At 51.0% G+C, this 10696-nt stretch overlaps 2 long non-coding RNA genes and 1 other non-coding gene across 3 annotated transcripts; 2 read left to right on the plus strand and 1 right to left on the minus strand.

The window, feature by feature from the left end:
• The first annotated feature begins 1485 nt into the window (after positions 1–1485).
• Positions 1486–5366, plus strand: LOC106695516. Its single transcript, XR_001346588.2, has 3 exons — positions 1486–1533; positions 2630–2729; positions 5080–5366. It is a non-coding gene; the product is annotated as an uncharacterized LOC106695516 (long non-coding RNA).
• LOC111824433 lies at positions 1994–2100 on the minus strand. The gene has a single exon (XR_002827518.1). It is a non-coding gene; the product is annotated as a U6 spliceosomal RNA (small nuclear RNA).
• Positions 5367–6996: 1630 nt separating the features above from the next.
• On the plus strand, positions 6997–8368 carry LOC111824431. The gene is made up of 3 exons (XR_002827517.1): positions 6997–7071; positions 7282–7393; positions 8320–8368. It is a non-coding gene; the product is annotated as an uncharacterized LOC111824431 (long non-coding RNA).
• The last annotated feature ends 2328 nt before the right edge of the window (positions 8369–10696 follow it).

The raw sequence follows: 10696 nt of genomic DNA on the forward strand, positions 1-10696 counted from the left end.
GAGGCCCGGTGCACAAAAATTTGTGCACTGGGGGGGGGGGGTCCCCTCAGCTCGGGCTGTGCCCTCTCGCAGTCTGGGACCCCTCGGGAGATAACGATCTGCTGGCTTAGGCCTGCTCCTGGGTGGCAGAGGGCAGGCCCAATCCCTAGGTGCAGCCCCTGGTCGGGCTCAGAGCAGGGCTAATTGGGGAGTTGGGGCGCCGCCCCCTGTCATGCTCAGAGCAGGGTGGATTGGGAGGTTGTGATGCCACCCTCAGTCACGCTCAGGGTGGGGCTGATTGGGGGGTTGGGGCACTGCCCCCTGTCACACTCAAGGCAGGGTCGATGGGGAGGTTGCGGCGCCACCCCCTGTCACGCACAGAGCAGGGCCCATCAGGGGGTTGGGGAGCTCCCCACTGTCACGCACAGAGCAGGGCCCATCAGGGGGTTGGGGAGCTCCCCCCTGTCATGCACAGAGCAGGGCCCATCAGGGGGTTGGGGAGCTCCCCCCTGTCATGCACAGAGCAGGGCCCATCAGGGGGTTGGGGAGCTCCCCCCTGTCATGCACAGAGCAGGGCCCATCAGGGGGTTGGGGAGCTCCCCCTGTCGTGTACAGAGCAGGCCCATCAGGGGGTTGAGGAGCTCCCCCTGTCATGCACAGAACAGGGCCCATCAGGGGTTGGGGAGCTCCCCCCGTCATGCACAGAGTAGGGCAGATAGGGGAGTTAGGGCACCGCCCTCTATCACCCACAGAGCAGGGCCGATCAGGGGGTTGGGACGCCGCACCCTGTCACACACAGAGCCACAGGGCGATCAGGGGGTTTGGGCGCTGCCCCCTGTCACGCTGATCCCGGTGCTGGGAGGCATATTACCCTTTTACTATATAGGATAGAGGCCTGGGGGCCAGCTGGTTTGCCCTGAAGAGTGTCCTGGATCAGGGTGGGGGTCCCCACTGTGGTGCCTGGCCAGCCTGGATGAGGGGATGATGGCTGTTTGCAGCTGGTCACACACCCTGCAGGGTGGGGGTCCCCACTGGGGTGCCTGGCCAGTCTGGGTGAGGGGCTGAGGGCTGCTTTCAGGCTGGTGGTTGTTGATTGAAGCTCCTAACCGCTCCTTTTTTTTATTTTATTCTGGGCCAGCTTTAGCTCTGGCTCTAGCTCTGAGAGCAGGTATCTGGTTTGTTTCGGTTCTATAATTGAAACAATGTATAACTAACTCCAGCTCTGAGATCCCGGCCTATATTTGTTAGAATGTTTCAAACTGCCAGCTCAGAGGCCGGCAAGGCAGGCGGGGAACGTTGGAGTCCGCAGTCACTGAAGCAAGCAAGCCTCATGTTTGCTTCCAGCTGCCTGGCTGCCAGCAGCCATCTTGGCTGACAGTTAATTTGCATAAGGATATGCTGATTAGCCAATGGGAAGGGTAGCGGTCGTACGCCAATTACCATGTTTCTCTTTTATTAGTGTAGATTCCTCATGAACTGATGCCTAAGGCCCTACAACGTACCTGCTACTGCCCAGTCCTAACAGAAGCTCACACTGATATTAGTGAGGAAAAGGTAAGTACGGAGAAATGTACTCATATTATTCCAGAAGGAAATAACATTGCTTATCAACATCATACAAATCCATCAGGAGGACAGGCCGTGATGGCTTCAATGTCAACAGGCCACAGGGAGCTTTTCATGAGTGAACTGGTCTAGGTAGAGACAGGGACTCCTTGTTTGACCGTAGGGTCCAAGGCGTCACCTCATATAACTACTTTGATCAGCCCAGGTTGGATCAGGCCCACACTCATTGATGTAGTCTTCCGTGCAGGGCCCTTAATGACTCTGTGAGTGACATCAGACCCGGGTCATAATGGACAGCTCAGGTTGCACGGTAACTTGGTGGCCCATGTTTAAGATTTGTTCTTTGTAACCCAGGAAATCCTGTGGGACAAATCTCTGTCCATCCACAGGGTGATGACTGCCCCTCACCCAGAATGTTTGCCCCTCTGGCTAGGACCACTTTTTTTTTTTTAATATGGAACGCTTCATGAATTTGCTTGTCATCCTTGGGCAGGGGCCATGCTAATCTTCTCTGTATCGTTCCAATTTTAGTATATGTGCTGCCGAAGCGAGCACTGGCTAGGACAACTTTTGACTAATGGGGATGGAAGCCACCAGCGATGCCCTGATGGACTCAGCCAGAGGCTGGAGCCATTGCCGCCCACAGGTCTGTGGGGGAGCCAGGGCACCTATGCAGCTTGGCCCCTACTTACCTCTTCCCCAGCTCTCAGCAACCCAGGGAACCCTGATGATCAGATATGCCAGCTTTCTACCATGAACCTTTCCAATTTTTCTCTCTTCTAGCTTAGAATCATTGACCCAAATATATACTCATGTCCTGAAGCTCTTTGTGCTGAATCTGAGTCTTGGCTATAAGTCATGTAAACAATCCATGTGTGCTGCTGTGGACAACTCAGAAATTTGTCAGATGGTCTATGTCATCACCACAGACATTCACAAGAGAAGCCAGGAGAGCCATTGGATTGGCACAGCAGTCCTCACTCCTCCATCTAGTGATGCTGTCACCCAGGATTCATAAACTGCCTTGTTTGGCGGACTCTGTAGTTAGAAATTGGCTTTGTAACTCTTTTTCTTCTTTTCATAGACACCAGTCCTCATTAACTGTCTGGTGGCTAACACCCTGCAGCACACCTGCTGCTGACAAGTCCGAACACAGGCTTCATCTCATCCTGAGTGAACCAAAGGTAAGTAAACAAGGATATGCTTATGGGTGGGGAATCCTGAGCACCTGCACTGTGACTCACACACCAGCCTTCCCAAGGTCCCAACCACAATCCCCATCTGTCAGGGACACTGGTAGGAACATCACGTCTGCTGCGGTGCATGGAGGGGGACACGCAGCAGCCTACACCTGTGACAGTGCCTGTCTTTTTCCGGGTTGAACTCAAAAGAAGCAAACTTTCAGGTCACTCCATGGAGTCATATACCCAACTGCGGAGTAATCTGCCTCTGAAATCCAGAGGCTCCCTGGGCGCTGGTTCTCCATCTTGGTAGCAGGGGCCAGATGCCAGCAATCATTATTTACCTCAGACACCTGCCTGCCCCACAGAAGAGCACTGGACACAAACATATTTCACTGAGTAAGAATTCTGAATTTCAGTCAGATTTCTTCCTCAGCTACTGACTCTAAAAGTGTATCAACTCTAGAGTAGTATTGTCCCACTCACTTGGCCCATTCTGGATAACGTCATCATTGTAACTGACCAGCAAGAAGTATTTCCTGTGGAAGAAAAGGGCAGTGAGGACCTTCAGCCTGTAGAGATGACTCATCCCTGAGGGAAGATAATGAAGGTGTATGGGGGCCTTGCCACCTGAGAGAAGGCAAATTGAATTGAACTATGGGAACACGAGGAGGAAGCATTTGCCTGCACTGTAGGTGCATATGGAACAAGGTGATGTGGACTTTGAAGTTGCTCAAGCAAAGTAACCACATGGTACAGCAGCAGCATAGGGTCTCCTGTAGTTAAAGAATCGGTGAGTACACTGCCACTTTCCAAGTTGTGTCTTCTCCTCTCTCTCTTTCTTCTCCATCTCCTACTCCTCCTCCTCTTGCTTCTCATCCTTTTTTTATTCTTTCTATTTCTTCTAAACTTTCTTTCCTCCCCGTCTACTCTCTCCATCTTTTCCTCCTCTCTTTCTGGTTCCTGTCCAATCTCCTCCTCCTTCTCTTCCTCCTTCTTTCTCTCAAAACAAACCAAAAGCGTAATGAGGATGTGCCCAAATCTGTACTCCTGAATCTTTCAAATCCTTCATGTTGGCACAAATCCCTCATATTCATCAGGCAGATGGTACAGCTTCTAACTTAATACTTGTACAGTTACAGGCAGTTCTTATGGATTGGTTTAGACTTTCTCTCCACAGTTGCCTTGACTCATCAGTGATGAGTGTGTGGGATAATTCCTCTGGTATAGTTATTTCAGTTATGCATTTTACAACCAGGAGCAACCACAGAATGGGTGAGATCAAATTTGGACCTATTTCAAAATGGACCTGAGCAAAAATTCACTGGTCACCTGACCCTCAGAAGCTCCTAGTCTTAGTGAGGGCTATAGTATTATTTTGGATTCTGAGACCAATTTCTGTTCATAACCATTTTCCTGTGGCTGCTGAATTATCTAGTTCATTGTTTCCCCCAAAGAGATAGTTACTCGGATAAAACTTTTTGAAAAGGGGCTATCAGCTAATGGGCCAACCAAAGCATTCCTTCTTCTATATTAGAGCAGGAATCAGTGGGCATTTCCACATTACAATTTTTGGTCCATCTTTGGATGTCTTTTTCAGCCCACCATCTCAATAAACTTTATACAACTTTGATAATAACCCAAGCTGCAGATATAAATGCACAGTCTCTGTCTTGTCACCCCAAACTATCAAATTCCCTTTCATCACAATGTATATTTCTTTGAACATTGTCCCTCCACCATTAATTATTTCCATACATAATCCATGTTTCCCTGCTTCTGTAAATCACAGAATTCACATGGCTCTTGTAAAGGGTAGCACACTTCCTCAAGGGTCGCACTCTGCCCCTCACCTTTAGTGTCCTGCTGGGATTTGTGTCTAGTTGAGATGGCAGCTGCTGCAGTAGAGCTCACTGCCATTGTCGTCCTTGTGTGTTTCTTCTTGCACATTTCCCAGTCCATGAACAATTCTGAATTATTCCAATTAGGTTATAGCCATGTAGGTTATAACTCTACCATGAGCCTTCCCAGTTTTCTCACATCTTTGGCTTGGAACCATTGAGAAAATAAATCTTCTCATGTCCTGAATATTTTCAAGCTGAATCTGGTGTCTTGGATATAAATCAAGGAAAACATCCATGTCTGCTGTTGCAGACCACTCAGAAATTTTTCAGAACATCTATGTCACCAGAAACATGGAAACTACAAACTAAAAACACACTGGATAGCCACAGCCATCCTCACTCCTCTGTTTAGTGATGCTGTAGCCCAATATTTAGAGATTGTCTTGAATGGACTCTGGAATAGAACTTGGTGTTTGTTTTCTCTTAATGATTGTCTTTTATTTTCCTAGCCATCTTCCTCAATAACTGTCTGATGGCTGATGCCCTAAGTACACCTGCTACTGCTCAGTCTTAACAGAGGCTTTCCATGATCCTTAATGAACAGAGGCAAGTAAACGAAACTATGCTGGCATTATTTGAAAACAGAGGAATGTCTCTTACTTTCAAAAACAAGAGGAAGACTGACAAAGATTCTTTTAAAATTATCCCATTATTAAATATTGGGGGATCATGTAGTTAGTGACATTATATTAACTTGTACAACTTCACAATGCAGCATAGCACACTCCAGTTTGTGCTCAACACCCACAGGATGGCATCCTTGTATTGGAACTCCTTTGCCATCGTATCCTCACTCATGCTTTTTCCCCTACGGTGACCGCCATGGAAAAAGTCTGCAGGTAGGAGATCTTCAAGGTGAATGAGGAGGTGAACGGCCCAATCTCTGCCCATCGTGATGGGTTCATTACCCACTGTCCTTCACAAACATCCCGAATGGTCCTTTGTAGCGCAGCCATCCAGTTTCCTGTTGGATATTGACATCATGCAGAGTCACCGGTAAGCCAGGCCACGACTTTGCTTCCTCTGTCAGCAGGTCATAGGGAGCCTTCCATGCGCCCACAAGTCTAGGCTGAAAGAGGGATTGGTTGTCTGGCAGGAGGGCCAGCTCTTATCTCACGGCTCTGATCCTCCGAGATCCTTCATGTGTGAACCATTTCACCTCCATGTCGTCTCCTGTGTGTGGCCTCTTTAGGCTCCGTGAGTGACCTCTCACCCAGGTCACAGTGGACAGCCAGGTTGCCTGGTAACAGTGGCCCATGGTTAAGCACTACTTTTCTGAAACCCAGAGAGCCCTTTGTGGATAAGTCACAGGCCATCCTCAGCGTGAGGACAGCCCCTTACCCTCACTATCTGCCCCTCAAGGCTAGGAATGCTTAGGCCTAAGAAGGGGACGCAAGCCACCAGTGCTGCCCACATGGACCTCAGCCAGAGACTGGAAATCTGGCCCCTCCAGTCCACTAGGAAGCCGGGGTCCCTATGGGGCTTGTCCTCTATGGTAGCTTCTTCATGTTCTCGAATGTTCTAAGAGAGGCTCCAGGGCCAAGGGTGCTGGGGCCCTGTGCCTGGCTAGGACTTTTGGAGAGAAAGGCCAGGGAGTGATATCAGAGCAGAGCCTCACTGAGAGAGAGGCCAGGGCCTAGGGCTTGCTCTCCCTGAGCAACGTGCAGCCCTTTGGTGATGGGCCCCGCTATGTGGGGCCAGGCGGGCTCTCTGTGCAGGAGCTTCGGCTCCGAGGTGCTGACCCTAGGCCGAACTCTGAGGCTAGCATCGTCTTTCACCGTGTCACGCTGACATTGACAAGTCACAGGCATTGTTCTTTTTCTTCTTTGAATGCTAATTGTCTCTGTATTTCCTTTCAGTTTCACCATAATCTTTGCCTCTAGGTACATATCAACACAGCAGATTTCTTTTTAAAACCTAGTATTGAAGATTGAATATCTTTCCCCATTGTAACCTTACATCACTCTCCCAAGGACAAATATGAAAACTCAAGGTATCTGAGGCCCAGACACACCTCCATGACTAGCCGGCTGCCTTGGAGCTGGGGACTCCATGCTTCCTGCCATCAGCAGATCCAGCCCCAGAAACAGACGAGTTTACAATCATCTCTGAAAACTTCCATGAATGGGTGTCCTGTTCTAAGCTGGGTCACCCAGGAAGGATGGGGGTAAGAGGGACATTTTGCTCCAGAAACAGAATGTCCAAAAAGGCCCAGGCCATTATTTTCCCTAAAAACGGCTGGAGCAGAGTAAAATCCCAACATGAGCCTCGAAGGCCTCCGTGCCCAGGGGATGGCGTTGCCGGCTGAGGAGGGGCAGCAGGGGACATGCGCAGTTTCTCCACAGGCCGCAGCAGGTAGTTGGGCAGGAGCCTGGCGGGCCCTGGGTTCTCTAAGAGGTTCTTCTAGAAACAGACCCCTCAGATGCTTCCTCTCAATTCAGGTAAGAAGTTACTGTTAAGGCACTTGGGGAGTTTCCCTTCCAGCTTCAGAAAGGAAGCGCAGATATGTGAGTCATCAGTGCAGCCCCCCCCCCTCCAGGCCTTAGTGGGCGACCTGAAGGTGGGGGACTCCATAGAATTGGACAAAGGCTGCTGCCACCACCATGATACTAATTACCCGATGTGACTGGTTCCATGTGTCAACTTAATAGGACCGAGCGCTCTGTAACTGGAGCAGCCTGGAGGCCAGCTCTGGGGCTGCACAGCCCAGCCATGAGGAAAAGCCGGCCCAGCTGCCCGCGTGTGGCCTTGACACAGCCCCTGGTGAGAGTCAACGGCGTGGTGGACACAACACTGCTCCAGCCAGGGCGCAGGGACATCCCTGACCTTGTCCGCAGGTGTTTAGCGGGGACCCACTGTGCCACAATGGTGGTGGGATGCCCAGGACACAGATGATGGAGTGGTACATAAGCCAGGGCTGTGGGGCAGGGGTAATGGAACCAGGGCGCCAAGCACCGTAATGTAGAGCAAGCCCCGCCTAATGCAGGTTGCAAACTGCCCAAGAGGCTTTCTGGGAAGAACTCTAGGTGGCGGGAAAGGGCCAGGAGGAGCTGAGGCAGAGCTCTGCGCCCAGGAACACCCCCAGCCCACCTGCCCCCAGCAGGGGCCGGAAGTACCTTTGGTCTGAGCAAGGTCAAGGTTCACAGAAAAAGAAACAGCAAAAAGAACCAGTAAGCAGAACCGTGCAGTGAGGGCTCTCCTTTCTGTGCGGGTGCAGACGCTGCTGGAAGCAGCCTGTGCGAGGGCCTGGCCCGTGCCCTGGAGCTGGAAGCTGTCCTGCAGCCGGTCAGGGAGCACAGCCGGAGGGCAGGCCCCGCACCGCCCCTGCCCCTGGCGCACTGTGCATGCATCTCTTTAGCTGTGGTTGGCTCAGCGATTCCCCAGGAGCAGTTCTCCCGCAGGTGCTCCAGCTCAGCCCGGTCACCCTGTCCGATTCCCTGTTACTGGCAAGAGCCCGGTTGTACTCCGCCACCACTGGTACCTTCTGAGCAGAGATCTAGCTGGTACCTCAATGCCCTGCACCTTCAGCAGGGGGTCAGCCTGGGTGTGTCACCCCAGGGAGCAGAGACCTCCCTGGGAGGTTAGGCAAGCCGGCAACGGCCTGAGCTGGGGCCCACCACCCTCGCACTACACCCCCCAGCGGGCCAGGTGGCCTGCAGCTGAGCCTCCTGGTCTTCATGCTCCACCAGGCACCGTTCTGATGGCAACTGGCAGTGAGTCTCAAGGCTCAGAGCACAGGACTGGCATGCAGAGAGCAGACACTCATCCCAAGATCCTACTGCTGCTGAGTTCCATCCGGAGCCTGTCAGAGAGCAGCCGCTGCCGTAGCCGGGCCTCATCTGAGTGTGCGCCAGCTTCACGCAGAGCACAAGGCATGTCTGCAGGTGTCGCAGAGCGTTCCCCTAACCAGGAATGGCCTTCAGCGTGGAAAAGACGGTCTTTAGTGAAAGAGACCTCTCCAGATACCTCAGCCAGACATGCAAAGACTATCGAGTTATTCCAGGATCCAAGGTCACATCTGCAGACTTTGTAACAGCCAGAGGCAATGGCTTAAGGTGTGTATTTAAACTCCAATCTCTTCTCTTAGACGCAGCGTCATAGACAATATGTGAGCAAATAGGTGTGGCTGTATTCCCATAAAGCAGTATTTGTAGACACCAGAGTGTGCGTTTCACATCATTGACATGTTTTGGGCTGCAGGGCATTGTTTGGGCTCCAAGACAGAGGCCCAGGCTGCCTGGGTCCTGGGCCGCCGTTGAACTCTCTGAGAGAGAGGACCAGGGCCTGCTGGGGGCTTCACTAAGCGTCTCTGAATGAGGAGCTGGGCTCCTCAATGCTGCCCTCTGCTCTTTGGGGCTGGGGAAGGCTCTACAGGGCTATGTTTTGCCCTCTGAGGCCCCAAGGATTAGCTCAGTGGCTTTGGGGCTAGGCGGGGCTCCCAGGCGATGTCATGCTGCACATCAACACGTCCCAGGCTTTGTTTGTGTGTTCACATTGGCAACTTACAATTAGTTACATTAAGCACCAGGCTGGCCTGCAGGGAGCACACTCATTGCAGCCCATTCACTGCAGCCGAGTTCCATCATGAGCCTGTGTGGAGAGCAGCAAAGGCCGTGGACTGGTTTCATTGGAGTGTATCCCAACTTCACACAGAAGCATAAAAGCATTTACAGATGGTCCAGTGTTCCTGTTATCTGGGAAGTCTCAATATTGCCTAACTAACTTGGAAAAGATTGTCCTTAGGGAAATTGACCTCCAAAACTCTTAACCTGCTTGGCAAAGACTAGAAATGGAGTCCAAGCCCTAGTTGGTTTGGCTCAATTCATAGAGCATTGGCCTGCGGATGGAGGGGTCCTGGGTTTGATTCTGGTCAAGGTCACATGCTGGGTTGTAGGCTCAATCCCCCATAGGGGGCATGCAGGAGACAGCCCATCCATGATTCTCTCTCATCATTGATGTTTCTATCTCTCCCTTTCCCTTCCTTTCTAAAATCAATGAAAATGTACTTTTTTTCAAAAGAAAATGGAGTACAAGACCCTAGAGCAGAGGTCTGCAAGCTGTTTCTGTAACAGCCAGAGATTCGATGGCTGTTGGTCTCTGCAGAAATTGACAGCAGCCATAGACTCTGTGTAAGCAAATAGCTGTGGTTCTATTTAATAGAATCTATTAGAATGAATCTTTTCTGTGGAAAATTGAGTGTATCTTTCATAAATTGACCTGTAGTAGGCAACAAGACATCCCTGAGAACCTGAGAGAAATAAGCACAGGGCCTAGGCTGCTGGGCCCTGGTACTCACGGGGACATTTCTGCTTCACTAGATGGAGCAACAATGCCGTGAGCTTCCTCTCCCCACCACTAGGAACACATGAGTCTTTAGCCAACACTGTACATCAGTGCCGACAGACTCACTAGATCCTGCTTGGATTTGCTGTATTTCAGGCTGATCAGATCCACCGAGAGTTCAGTGACTGGAAAAGGCCCAGTGCCCCTGCCTCTGGGGTTCAATGTCTCTCATCACATTTGGACTTTCCCATTGAGAGGGTGCAGTTCCCAAGGTCTGGTTTTCATAGAAGAGTCTTCATGCAGCTCTTCAAATATGCTGTTTCCAGTCATCAATATAGTTCCCCATGTATTGGTGAAAGGTATGCCATGTGGGCACTCCCACGTGCCATAGGGCTCAAATAACCAATACACTCCAACAGTCCCTCCTCCCTACACTGCTGAACTGCTTCTTTACTGAAAGGAGACAGTGGGCACTTCCATGCCGCCCCCTTGGGCCATCCTTGGATGCAGTTGTCTGCCAACCATCCCAATCAACTTGTGGGCCTTGTAAAATGACCCACACTGCAGATGTAAATGCAGGCTCTTCCTGTGGGCCCAAATTAATAGGTGCCTTCATGTCCAAACTTATGTTTCCTTGAACATGTCCTCAACCATTAATTATTTCCACACAGATTGCATACTTTTCTGCCTGGGTAAGTTTCAGCACTCACATAGTTCTTCCATAGAGTAGCACACTACCTCAAGGTCAAACCTTCCCTTCACCTCAGTTCCCTGCTGGGGTTT

The sequence above is a fragment of the Myotis lucifugus genome, unplaced genomic scaffold, assembly GCF_000147115.1.
Source record: "Myotis lucifugus unplaced genomic scaffold, Myoluc2.0 scaffold_1495, whole genome shotgun sequence".
In the NCBI taxonomy this organism is placed as follows: Eukaryota; Metazoa; Chordata; class Mammalia; order Chiroptera; family Vespertilionidae; genus Myotis; species Myotis lucifugus.